Raw genomic sequence first — 14,070 nt, forward strand, 5'->3', positions numbered from 1 at the left:
GCTTTTAAAGCTGGGCCCTGGGATCCAGTACTTTTTGGTAGTAAAACCAATAAAAGTTTACTGGCAGGGTCTTCTCGCAGGTCCAGGATTGCGGAATTACCTGAGTGTACCCCTGTTCCTGAAGGTTTCCTTTCAAGATCTTGGAGCCTACCGTGAAGGGCAAAGATTGTTTTTTTATCTCTGATAAACCCTGCTGCGAGGAAAGGTAGGGGGGATTTTCTCAGGAATCTCTCCTCTGGAGGCTGTATTGAGCACTCACCATTCTGACGCTGGAAACAGCAGAAGTTCCACTCTCCTCTCCTTCAAGCCAGCTCAGACCCTCAGGTATGAAGGATGGTTCTGATCACTTCCTGGGCTCCCAGATTGGCGGTTTTTGATCCTTTTAATGCCAGCCAGCTGCCTCTTTTTTTTTTTAAATAAAAGGATTTACCCCGCCCACCATGATGCTGGCACTCACACTCTTCCCTGTTGAAAGAGGAAGGGGGCACGCATTTTCGTGCGGGGGCCGTGGGTAAGCTGCGGCAGACGCCAGCCATACAGGGAGGAAGTATTTTAAGCTATATAGGAAAAGCTGCAGTCTGGCAGTGGAGGGACAGAGCAGAGTGGTTGCTGGTCAGGTTTGGTGACACAGGCATCCCCCTTTTGTTGACAACATTGTACTGTATAGCTAGGATTAATAGCAGCTTTTGTACTGTACTATAGCCTAGCAAGTGTAACATTCTTTTGCTGGTACTGCCTCTGTTTTGTAAGCTAATGCCGCGTACACACGACCGGACTTTTCGAGGGACTAGGTCCGACGGACTTTCAGCGGAGTTCAGACTGAGTTCTGACGGACTTTCCGAATGAACAGACTTGGCCAAACACAACCACACCAAAATCCGACGGATTCGAACGTGATGACAAAGGACCGGACTAAAATAAGGAAGTTCATAGCCAGTAGCCAATAGCTTCCCTCACATCGGTTTTTGTCCGTCGGACTAGCATACACACGAGCGGATTTCTCAGTAGGAACTGGGTCCGGCGGAAAAATTTGAAACATGTCCTATTTCTAAAGTCTGTCAGATTTTTGAAAATCAAAAGTCTGCTGCAGCCCACACACGATCGAATGGTCCGCCGGAATCGTCGGACCTTTGATGTCAAAAAGTCCAGTCGTGTGTACGCGGCATTAGAGTGACAAAGGGACCAGGAATTCCTCTAAGGGTTCTAAGGGGTTAATGGTATACAACAAACTAAAAATCCTTTCAAAAGAATGTCTTCCTCCCCAGAGAGGTAAAAAGAAAAATACGGCCAGTCAGATGAGCCGTCTAGGGTAGAACACTTCTGTCCCTGTGTATTTCATACAAACAGGTTTTTTCTTCTACCATTTAAAAGATTATTGCTATGATGTTTCTCCATAGTAAGACTAAACATAGCAGATTCCCATCTAGTCCTCTGGGCCCTTTTGTTGAGATGCAGGAGACTGGGGATCAGGTAGATCTTCCCAAATATTGGAAGATACTTATTTTTCCTCTTCGGAGGATCCTAAGGGAGGGAGTAGCCGTACAAGTCAGTTGTTTATCTACTCCCTTACTTAACCATTTTGTTGCATGCAGCACAGGCTCTTGAGGTATCTACATCTAATCGGATTCATTTGAACCTCCCCCACCCGGGGGTGTTTTTCCTACTCATGTATAGCTATGTATTATAAATGGGAACATTTCTATGAAAGAAATAGGGGGTACCAGCTATTAATGCGGCAATGGCCTCAGTGAGCAGAGTCTCACATGTCCAGTGGATAATGCACAGATGTTAAAGGATCCAGCAAGTTAAGGTTGGATTTTCCTTTTAAAGACAAGATGTCTTTTGCAAGTTCTGGCTGCAATTGGAGTAGCTCAGTCCATTAACCCTTTAACGTCTGCTCCACTATTTTGGTGGAGCACATTTGTGAGTCACGCAAATGCATTGGAATATGGATTCCAAGGGGTTAAGGAACAGGTGTGAGATACCTGAAAGTTCTGCCTGATCGGCAGGCCCAGCCAGGGGCAAGTGTATTTGACACACTATGTCTCACAGATGCTATGAAGCACTCGTTTGTTTAAGCCCTATGGCTTATACTTGGACTAGCGCATTTTTTCAGAGGTCCGTGGCTGAAATATTAATCAGCCAAATCATCAGGTGAAAACCCTTACCCAGTCTGTGTCCCTTCCTTGGGTATGACTATTTAGAGTGGATAAGTACATCCAAAAGGGGTAAAGCTCTCTTTACCAGTAAAAGGAGGTTCAGACAGTTCTCCTTTAATCGTGCAGCCTCTCCTATGCCTTAGTTCCCAGGGGCAGCACCAGGATCTTGGGGGCAGAAAGCCCATAAAGCAGAATGCTAAGGCCTTCTCATGAAGGAGCAGCCCCACTCGTGCAGGTGAGGGGAAAGGTCCTGCGATTCTCAAAGTCTGGCAGGAACAATGTTAAGAGCAGAGGGATTTCTGTGATTTTCTTTTCTAGGTTACATCTAGAGTTTGAAGAGCCCGGAGTGCCCAGTCGCTGAGGGTCCGGGGTTCGGGTCCTGTTTGGGTGCTGCCTGTAGGGTCCTTGGTGTTGCTGATGCGGCAGTCTTTATGCAAGAGTGTCTGTCTCCTCAAAGAATGCTCCAAAGGTTCCAAAAAAAAAAAATGAAAGAAAGAAGAGAAGTCTCTCTTTCTGGCCTCTGGATCAGCTGTTATCCCAGTCGGTGATATCAGAGTTTCCCTTAGTGGAACAGGTATTTTTTTTGGCGCAAACCTTTTAAGGTCTCAGAGCCAAACAGAGACATAAGACCCATTCTAGAACTCGGAGATCTGAATCGGCACTTGAACATTCGATCCTTTCATAATTCGATTGGCTGTGTCCATCCTGCAAGGAGGGGAGTTGCATATCTCCATGTGCCAAAGTTTCCCGCTTACCAGAAATTTCTGCAGTTTGAAATATAATTTTTTTTTCAATCGCGGCACTGCCATTCGGCTTAGCCACAACACTACGAGTGTTCTGAACGATTCTGGTACCTCCTTTAGCCAGGTTAAGGGCTCAAGGCATAACGGTCCTAGCCTATTAAAAGGATCTACTTTAAATAGATCATTCAGTCTCAGGTCTAAAAACAGAGTCTGATCTCAGCTGTACATATCTGAAATCTCTAGGTTGGATTCTCAGCCTAGGAAGATTCTCCTTAAAACCAAAACCATCAAGGAGGTTACTTGGGGGCTGGTTATAGATACCATACAGAAGAAGGTATTCTTACCCCAGACGTGAATCAGTTCTATTGTAGGACTAATTCAACTTATCAGGATAAGTCGTGCAGCCCAAAAAAGAGGTGAATAATGTTCTAGCTTTGGCAGAACACACCACTCTTTGCCTATCTGCAATTTTAATATTTCAGGCGTACTACTTGAGACACCAACAATTATTTCCAGGAGAATGATCTCTTCACCCCAACATCTTCCTAGCAATATGTCAGAGGGGGTACTCTGGACATGGACCTATTCATGTCCAGATTCATTAATAAGGTCGACAACTTTGTCAAAAAAGGGGTCCACTTGCAGGCGGAACAGACACATTAGTCTTCCCAGGGGATCAGATATCACTGATCTATGCATTTCCTCCAGCTCTGCTACTTCCGCGCCTTCTCCGCAGGATTAAGCAGGAACAGAAGGAGGTGATTCTGGTGGTCCCAACCAGGTCCCAGAAGATCTTAATTTATTGAGCTCATAAAGAGGGCAATAGAAGTCCTTTGGACTCTGCCATTATAGCCAGACCTTCTTGTACAAGGTCCGGTATTTCATCCTACTTTACGGACAAGGAGTTTAACAGGTTTGACTGTTGAATCCCACTCTATAAAAGATTGTGGGTGATTTCCTTCAGTATCAGTCAGTGTCTACTTTGACTAATGCCAGGAAGCCAGCTTCCAGAATCACTTACTATAGAATCTGGAAGGCATAGGTTTCTTGGTATGTATCCAGGAGTTGGCACCCCATGAAGTATGCCAATAGGCAGGATTCCTGCATATGGGATCTGAAATGAAGCTGGCCTTGACTTTTATCAAGAGCCAGATCCAGGCCATGTTGATGTCTCTTCCTATGGCCTCTTGCTTCCCACTCTTGGTGCGTAGCTTATTCGGGGGGTAACACGGTGTATCCCCCTATCAAGGCACTTTTAAATTCTTAGGATTTAAAATTGGTCTTTTCGGCTTTGCTGAATCAGCCGTTTGAACCTTACGAGAAATTCTCTTGGTTCTTTGACAAGAAACATAATCTTTTTTGCTTGCCATTTCTTCTGCTAGAAGATAATTTGAACTAATGGCTCTGTCTTGTAAGAGCCATATTTCATCATGCATAAGGATGAGGTGGTTTGATTTCTTCATCCTGAATTCTTACCAAAAGTGGTAACAGGTTTTCATTTAAACCAAGATATTATTCTTCCTTCTTTCTCCCCTGAAGCCTTAATGTGAGGAAGAGAAAGCACTACAGTTTCTTGATGTAGTAAGAGTGATCAGAATCTAAAGGTGACCGCTCAGGTCCGCAAAACACAGGTTTTGTTTGTACTGCCAGATGGTCCATGATATGGACAAGCAGCATTAATATATAAATATATGTGCAACAAAAAAAAAGGAGAAAGAAAGTGCAACACTCGGTTGGATTGAAAATAATTCTTCCAGCGAGATTCTGTGTAGAGAAAAAACTTCTTTCACCATCAGTGTGCTGATTAGCAATCTAAATGCGCGCTTACCACACCAAAAGGGAATCTCAGCTCATAACTCATGTCATTAGAACTCATAAAAAGACCATCGGAATGGGACAGCAACAAATCCCTCTAGAACGACCTCCACTGGCGGGATCACTCACAGGATATAGATGAAAAAAACTCCCATAGTGTAAATCCACATAAATACAGTTTTCTTAAAACATAATATAGCATACTCACAAACGAAACAATAAAAACAGCGTTAAATGCCGGCACCCAATAGTTCCTGTCACGTGATGGCGTGAGAGCGTGCATTCAGATTGCTAATCAGCACACTGGTGGTGAAGGAAGTTTTTTCTCTACACAGAATCTCGCTGGAAGAATTATTTTCAATCCAACGGACTGTTGCACTTTCTTTCTCTTTTTTTTTGGAGCACTTTATTGAGCACAATAATATATTTATTTAATTTTATGGATTGTTGCACGTCTCTCTTTTGAAGCACTTTATTGAGTTCACTGATGATTTTATTTATTTATTTGATATCTCACAATGAATTCATTTATTTATTTATTTATTTGATATTTCACAGTGGGACTGATAAGTATTGCTATTTGCATTAATTACATATATTTGTCATTATTATTTTTTGTTTTTATCTTAAGTTATTTTTGTAATAATAGTCACATCAGGTTTATAGTGATTACTTTTTGGCGATATTTCTTTTGATGCGCATAGGAACCATTGCTGGAGATTCTAGGTTAAATTACTTGCTAGAAATAATAATTTTGTGGGATAGCGCAGTTATATTTTTTATTTTATGTCCACTTTTGATGTGTATCACATCGTAATAATTGCTACTTCCAAATATTTAGAGTAATTTTTTGTGGTTGGGTTTTTAGGTAAGCGCAGTATTTTTCTTGTTTTTATCCCTGCACAACAGGCCAGTGAGTTGGCCGATTTACCGAAAGTATTATGTTTTGCCATAGATGCTATAAAGGATTCTATTCACCAGGCGCAGGGCCGGCGCTACCACTAGGCGAAGTAGACAGCCACCTAGGGTGCACTGCCACCTAGGGCGCAACCACAGCCTCTGTCGTTTGTGAGCTCAGCTCTCCTCTCCTGATCGCTCGCCCCATTCATCCATTGTGCGCTGCCACCAATCCCCCATGTGTCCCGCTGAGCACCCAGCTGTGCTGTCACAACTCTTCAGCTCTCACACGGGTTTATTTCAAAGCTTTGCTCCAGCCTGTCCCTCTGGAGTGGCGCTGTGTGTCTGTGTGAGTGCAGTGGAGGGGCAGGGCTTGGCGGAGATTGGAGCATTGAGAGGTGCAGCATCTGTCAGTTGACCTCCCGCCCGGCGGGGGCATCATGGAGCGGGTGGACGGCGCTGGCCTGGCCCCAGCGGGGGCATCATGGAGCGGGTGGACAGCGCTGGCGTGGACTCCTAAACAATTCTGCACACCCAGTGCTGAGGAGAGGCCCTGATGATGGTCGCTGAAGCATCAGCAAGCAGAGGTAAGGAGGAGGATGGATCCTCCCCGATCTGCATTGAGCTGTATGGAGAGGGTTTGTGTGTGAGTAGTGCAGGAAGTAGGAGTCAGGTAGGTCAATGTATGTGTCAGTGTATGTGTCAGTGTCCTTGTATGTGTCAGTGTATGTGTTAGTGTCAGTGTATGTGTTGGTGTCAGTGTATGTGTTGGTGTCAGTGTGATGGGTCAGTGTGATGGTCAGTGTGATGGTCAGTGTGATGGTCAGTGTGATGGTCAGTGTGATGGTCAGTTTATGTGTCAGTGTATGTGTCAGTTTATGTGTCAGTGTATTTGTCAGTGTCAGTGTGATGGTCACTGTATGTGTCAGTGTGATGGTCAGTGTATGCGTCAGTGTAGGTGTCAGTGTAGGGGTCAGGTGGGTTAGTGTAGGTGCCAGATAGGTCAGTGTAATTATCAGGCAGGTCAGTGTAGGGGTCAGTGTGATGTGAGTAGTGCAGGAAGTAGGAGTCAGGTAGATTAGTGTATGTGTCAGGGGGTCAGTGTAGGGGTCAGATAGGTCACATATGTAGCAAGGGCAGGATAAAGTGGAGTCAGGGGCGCAGCCGGGGGGGGGGGGGAATTAGGTTTCGCCTAGGGTGTCAAAGATCCTTGCACCAGCCCTGACCAGGCGTCTCGCCTTGCACTTGCATAGGACCCTTTGGCTAAAGGGTTGGTCTGCCAAAGCACCCTGCAAAAACCTACTGTCTATTTTCCCATTTCATGGGGAGCAACTATTTGGCGATGATTCGGATAAATACATCCAGACAATTTCCAGTGGAAAAGGTACTCTTTTGCCAGTCAAAAGAAAGTATAAACATCCTTCATTTAAACAGACTTTCTCTGCTGTGCCAAGCGCATCCGCCTCTAGGCAGTGGTGGTGACAGCTTCGACCGTCAGATTCCAGAGGAAAATCGCAAACCCAGGCTCAAAGGAAGACCTGGAGCCACAAGACTACAAAGCTGAATACTAAGACCTCTTCATTAAGTCTTGGTGGGGGGAACACTTCTGCATTTCGCAGAAGTCTAGCAGAGGGAAACTCAGGACAGATGGGCTTTCCACAGTCACTCTAGGATACAAACTAGAGTTTTGGGAGTTTCTACCGTCTCACTTTCTGAGATCAAACGTTCCCAAGGATCCAGGGAAAAGACAATTCCTGTTTCAACCATTAAACCAATTATTGACTCAAGGGGTAATCATACAGATCCCCACAGAAGAAAAAGGTTTACTTTTCTCTTCAAACCTGTTTACGGTACCAAAACCGAATGGAGATGTCAGGCCCATTCTGGATCTAAAAAATTGAAATCGGTTCCTAAAAATTTTTTGCTCATCTCGAATGGAGTCGATCAGGTCAGTAGTCTCCATCCTACAAGATGGAGAACTTCTGGCGTCCATCAACATCAGGGATGCATATGTACATGTCCCTATATTTTCTCACCAAAGGTTTCTGCGATTCGAAGTAGAACAACAGCCACAGTACCACGGGTATTCACAAAAATACTGGTCCCACCTCTAGCCAAGTTGAAGGCACAGGGCATAACAGTGTTGGCGTACCTAGACGATCTATTGTTAGTAGACCAGTCAGTGACTCGCTTAAAACAAAGCGTATGCATTACAACCAGTTACCTGGAAAGTCTCGGTTGGGTCCTCAACCTAGAGAAGTTCTCCTTAAAACCAGTAAGAAGACTGGATTACTTAGGCCTGATCATATATACCACCCAGAAAAGGGTGTTCTTGACTTCAGCAAAGATCAGCTCCATATGAGAGCTGATTCAGATGGTCAGGTGAAAAGCAAATCCTTCAATTCGTCTTTGCATGAGGTTGTTAGGAAAGATGGTAGCTTCATTCGAAGCAGTCCTTTATGCCCAGTTCCATTCAAGACTGTTACAAAACAAAATCCTCTCTGCTTGGAACAAGACAATCCAAGCTTTGGACTTGCCAATGCGGCTGTCCCCAAGAGTGTCTCAAAGCCTCAGTGGGTGGTTACGAAGCCAGAATTTGCTGAAGGGGAAATCCTTTAGACCAATAATCTGGAAAGTAGTAACGACAGATGCCAGCCTCTCAGGCTGGGAAGAGGTACTAGCAGAGACACCTGTTCAGGGACAGTCGACAAAACTCAAAAGAGCCCTGCCCATCAACATCCTAGAGATTCGGTCAGTGTATTTGGCTCTGAATACCTGGACCTCCAGGTTAAAGAATTGTCCAGTCTGGATTTAACCCAACAATGCCACCGCTGTGGCCTATATCAATCACCAAGGGGGCACCAAGAGTCTCTCAGCTCAGAGGAGGTGAACCATATCCTAACTTGGGCAGAAAGGAATGTCCCATAGCTATTGGCAGTTTTCATTCTGCCAGTAGAAAATTGTCAGGCGGACTATCTAAGTCACCAGCAGTTATTCCCAGGGGAATGGTCTCTTCACCCTGAAGTGTTTGGGGGACTCCGGACATAGATCTTCTAGCATTCAGATTCAACATGAAGTTAGTCAACTTTGTGTCCAGAACAAGGGATCCACTCGCATGCGGAAGAGTTACATAAAGTGTAGCGCTACAACAATCAAATTGGTGACCTAACTAAATTAGTGTCAAAAAAGCAACATATGTGTAAAAAAACAAATAAATATATAGTAGTTAATCTATCTGATCAAATATATATCGTGCACAATTCGTGATAGTGTGACTAAAATAATGAAACATTAAACCCACATATACTGCACTTATATGTGCCCAAACATAGTAACATCAAACCAAAAACAGAAAATAAATAAAAAATAAGAATGTGAAAAAAAGTCCCTTTTTTGTGCAAGAAAAGTCCCAGGTGTTCAATCAAATGCTGGATGATGAATAGACCACCAGATCCAAGGATGCAACGTGCAACCGCAAACCTGACAGTACCGCCACCTCTACAGACGTAGGCTTACCAGATAGTTCGGACCCACAAGAACATACATTCTGTGAGTCACACACGCTTTGTAATATCAGCAGACAACTCTAACTTCTGGCGTTGCATCCCCAAATTTTTGGAAGGTCTCTCTTGAGGCTAGGCAGGTGGTAAATGCATGCATTTGTGTATCCCTTGCTTGAATATGTAGCCTGCAGGCCAACAAAGAAACAATTGCAATCAGGTCAGCTGCTGGTCAAAAAGTCAAAATCCACTGGCATACGGAACAGATGCGTTGGTAACCCCGTGGGATCATTTCTCACTGATCTTTGCTTTTTCCCAAATTCAGTTGCTGCCTCAACTTCTTTGCAGAATCAAGCTGGAAAGAAAGCTGATAATTCTGGTAGCACCAGCATTGCCCAGAAGGTCATGGTACGCAGAGTTTGTACAAATGGCAGTGGAGGGTCCTTGGCCTCTCCCACTAAGGCCAGACCTGCTCTCACAGGGGCCGATATTCCATTCTAATTTACGAACGCTAAATTTAACGGCTTGACTATTGAAACCCACATTCTGAAGAAGCATGGGCTTTTCAGGTCAGTTACCTCAACTTTAATCAATGCAAGGAAACCAGTTTTAAGAGCTATATATTATAGAGTAGGGAAAGCTTACATTTCCTGGTGTGAATCCAAGGGTTGACACCCTCGGAGATATATTATAGGCAGAATTCTTGCCTTTCTACAATTGGGCATAGAGATTAAGTTGGCCCTAAATATTATTATGGGCCAAGTCTCAGCCTTATTGGTTTTATTTCAAGGGCCGCTTGATGCGCATTCTTTAGTCCAGGGTTTTATGCAAGGGTAATGTGGATTAATCTGCTCGTTAAATCACCTTTAACCCCTTGGGACTTGAATTTAGTTTTGTCAGTGTTACAAAAACAGCCATTTGAACCATTACAGCATATTCCCTCAGTCCTTCTGACTAAGAAGCTGATAGTTTTGGTTGCTATATCCTCAGCAAGGAGGATATCAGAATTGGCTGCTCTTTCTTGTAAAGAGCCATATTTGATTATTCATGAGGACAGAGTGGTGTTACGCCCTCATCCATTTTTTTTTCCAAAAGTGGTTTCAGGCTTTCATCCGAATGAAGATATTGTCCTGCCATTGTTTTTCCCAAAACCATGTTCCAGGGAAAAAAGTCATTACATTTGTCTTAATGTAGTGAGAAAAGTGACAATCTAAAGAAAACTGCTCAGATTTGTAAGTCTGATGTCTTATTAATTCTGCTAGAGGGTCCTAAGAAAGGACAGGCAGCGTCAAAATTGCTAATCGCTAAGTGAATTCGGCAAGTTATAATTCAAACTTATGATTTAAGGGGTAAGATTGCCCTTATTCAAGTTAAGGCGCACTCTACCAGAGCGGTTAGTGCTTCTTGGGCAGTGCGTCACCAGGCCTCCTTTGCTCAGATCTACAAGGCCACAACTTGGTCTTCGGTCCATCCATTCACACAATTTTATCAAGTGGATGTAAGAAGGAATGAGCATATCGCATTCGGGCGCAGTGTGCTGCAGGCCGCAGTATAAGTCCTCAAGGTCTGGGGGTGCCCTACGGGTTGTATCTCCCTCCCCTCAAGTAGCATTGCTGTGGGACATCCCACTAAGCAAATACTTAGGGCTCTGTGTCCTATGATGTACGATAAAGAAAATAGGATTTTTAAAACCGCCCACTTGAAAAATCCTTTTCTAGGAGTACAGCCTAGGACACAGAGATCCCGCCCCTCTTTTTATGGGGTGTAAGTGTATTGCTTATATTGCTTGGCTACAAAAACTGAGGTACTCCTGGAAGGAGGAGGGGTTATATAGGGGAGTCAACTTCCTGTATTGGGTTTGCCAGTGTCAACACCTGAAGGTAGCTATAACCCACTAAGTAAATACTTAAGGCTCTGTGTCCTATGATTTACTCCAAGAAAATGATTTTACAGGTAAGCTGTTTTAAAAATCCAATTTTTATCCCCTGAAGCCCCTGCTTTTAAAAATATATTATGTTTGGGGTTATAAGTAATTTTATAGCAAAAAATCCAGATTTTTACAAGTAGGAGAGGAATGTCCGAATTGGCCAAAGGATGAAGTGCTTAAAGCAGAGCTCCAACAAAAAGGGGAAGTTATGCGTGTTTACACCCTCCACTGCCACATTTGGTAGTTTTTTTGGGGGGAGGGTACCTGGTTTTGACAAGTATCTGTACCCAGTTTTGGGTCAGATCGCCGCAGCGATCTATGAGGATCTTTAGCTCCTCCTCTCTCCCCCCACAGCCTTCTGGGACACACACACACATTTGGCAGCAATGGAATAAAATTGCTACAGTATTAGTGAGAATGAACTCTCTGCAGTATGTTGGAGACATTTTGAGAAGTGAGGACAGCATGAGGAATGGACTGAGCAGGATAGAAAACCTAACACAGCACTACAATGAAAGACAGCTCAGGGTAAACCAAACTTACCCTCCTTAGAACACTTTTATACCAATATAATTGGTATTATAATTGGCTGCAATGATGGGCTTGTTAGAGGCTGCAGATGGGCATAGATCCGGGTGCATTGATGGACACTGGTGATGCTGCAGGGCACTGACCCTTATTTTAATATTTAAGTTTTTTTCTGAAACTTGCCGTTCGTTTGGAGAGCGAGTTTTTATGTTAAGGCGAGCAGCCCCAGTGCCGGGTCAGGCACACAACCACGTAAGGAGCCATTTGGCTGTCTGCTTTTTATTCAATTCTTTTATTAAACTCAGTATTACGCTATGGATCCTTTTGGATTTTTTCATATATACCGCCTGAGTCTGTGAAGGGGGAATTATTATCCATTGTTATTTCCAACAACATCCATATGAGCAGGCATTACCTGTACAGGCGCTGTTTGACTTACTTTTTAATTAAAGTGGTCAAACAAATCTGGTAAGCAGTTTGGACTTGTATCTTCACAAGTGGTGTATTGCTGTTTTCTTGGTGGAGGGAGTCGGAAGCCCTTTGGATCTGCTGCTATACCACAATTATAATATTTGTTTCGACACTTGGATCATTCAGGATTTTTCCATGTAGTGACACGCATATTGGGACTTTATTATGTGATTGGTTGTTCACTAGCCCTTATTTTATTTTATATTTTTACATTATTCTTTTTTGTATGGTGATTAGATAACGGTTCTAATATTTTGTATCAATGTTATTATGGTATTGATATGGTTTGATTAATTTTTCACGTTTAGATTAGTACAGAGCACCCCTAAATTATTGTCATTATCTATTAAGGTGTCTTTTCACTTTTATAGGGAGCAGCTTTTTTTGTGTTTTTCTTTTTTCACATGGCGTGGAATTTGCGCGGTTGAGGTTCAATTGCTCTTTTCAAAGTATGACATGTTATTTTAAAAAAAAAACAAGGTTTACAAGTATTTCATAAATACACAAGCACATTCACTATTGTGCGAAATCACTATTATGCCGCGTACACACGACCAGACTTTTTGACAGACTAGGTCCGACAGTCTTCCCGACGGACTTTCGGCGGAGTTCCGATGGACTTTCCGAACGAACGGACTTGGGCACACACAGGCACACCAAAGTCTGACGGATTCGAACATGATGACGTATGACCAGACTAGACTAGAATAAGGAAGTTCAGAGTCAGTAGCCAATAGCTGCCCTAGCATCAGTTTTGGCCCGTCGGACTAGCATACAGACGAACTGATTTTTTGACCGGACTCGAGTCTGTCATAAAGATTTAAAACACGTTTTAAATCTAAAGTCCGTCTGATTTTTAGACAGCAAAGGTCCGATGAAGCCCACACGCGATCAAATTGTCCAGCCGACTCGTTTTGTCAGACCTAGTCCGTCAATGTCCGGTCGTGTGTACGCGCCATTACACTCAGATCCCCTATTAAAAGGGTTTATGTGACAAAAATTATAAAAACAAATCAAACAAAGATTATAGTGAAATAAAAAATGTTCATAAACAGGTGAGTAAAAGTTCACTAAAGTTGTCCTTCCATATCCATGGTATTGCAGTGTCCTTGTGCTCAACAAATGCAAAGTGTCAGTGCTCCACCACCGTGTTCTAAGCAAACAAAATTACCAGAAGTTTAGATCCACAAGCGATACTATGCGCATTTCAAGTGTACTGGATACCAGTTTATATTTTTTATTTCACTATAATCTTTGTTTGATTTTTTTAATTTTTTTTTGTCTTTTTTAAAAAAAATTGTCACATAATCCCTTTTAACCGGTTCCCGACCAGCGCACGCCGATGTACATCGGCAGAATGGCACGGGCAGGCATATTGGCGTACAGGTAAGTCCAATCTTCAATGCCGCCCTGCCTTCGCGAGCGCGCCGCTGGTTGGGACCCCCGTGAGTCCAGTCGCGGGTCCTGTGGACTCAATCGCCACGGGCATACCCGCGATCGTCTCACGGGGCGGCTGAATGGAGGAAATGCCGTGTAAACAGCATTTCCCCATTCTGCCTAGCAACTAGTGACGCTGATCTCTGCTCCATGTGATTGGAGCAGAGATCAGTGTTCACCAAATGAAAGCCCAGCCCCCCCCCACAGTTAGTAACACACCCCTAGGAACACTTAACCCCTACACTGCCACCCACTGGTTAACCCCTTCACTACCAGTGTCATTTACACAGGAATCATTGCATTTATATAGCAGTGATTACTGTATAAATGACAATGGTCCCAAAAATGTGTCAAAAATGTCCGATGTGTCCGCCGCAATGTCGCAGTCACAATAAAAATTGCTGATCGCCACCATTACTAGTAAAAAAAAATAATAAAAAATTATTAATAAAAATGACATAAAACTATCCCTATTTTTTAAATGCTATAACCTTTGCGCAAACCAATCAATAATTGCTTATTGCGATTTTTTTTACCAAAAATATGTAGAAGAATACGTATCGGCCTAAACTGAGGGAAAAAAATGTTTTTTT

Source organism: Lithobates pipiens, unplaced genomic scaffold, assembly GCF_037356315.1.
Source record: "Lithobates pipiens isolate NorthernLeopardFrog02 unplaced genomic scaffold, aLitPip1_a1.2 Scaffold_23, whole genome shotgun sequence".
NCBI classification, from domain to species: Eukaryota; Metazoa; Chordata; class Amphibia; order Anura; family Ranidae; genus Lithobates; species Lithobates pipiens.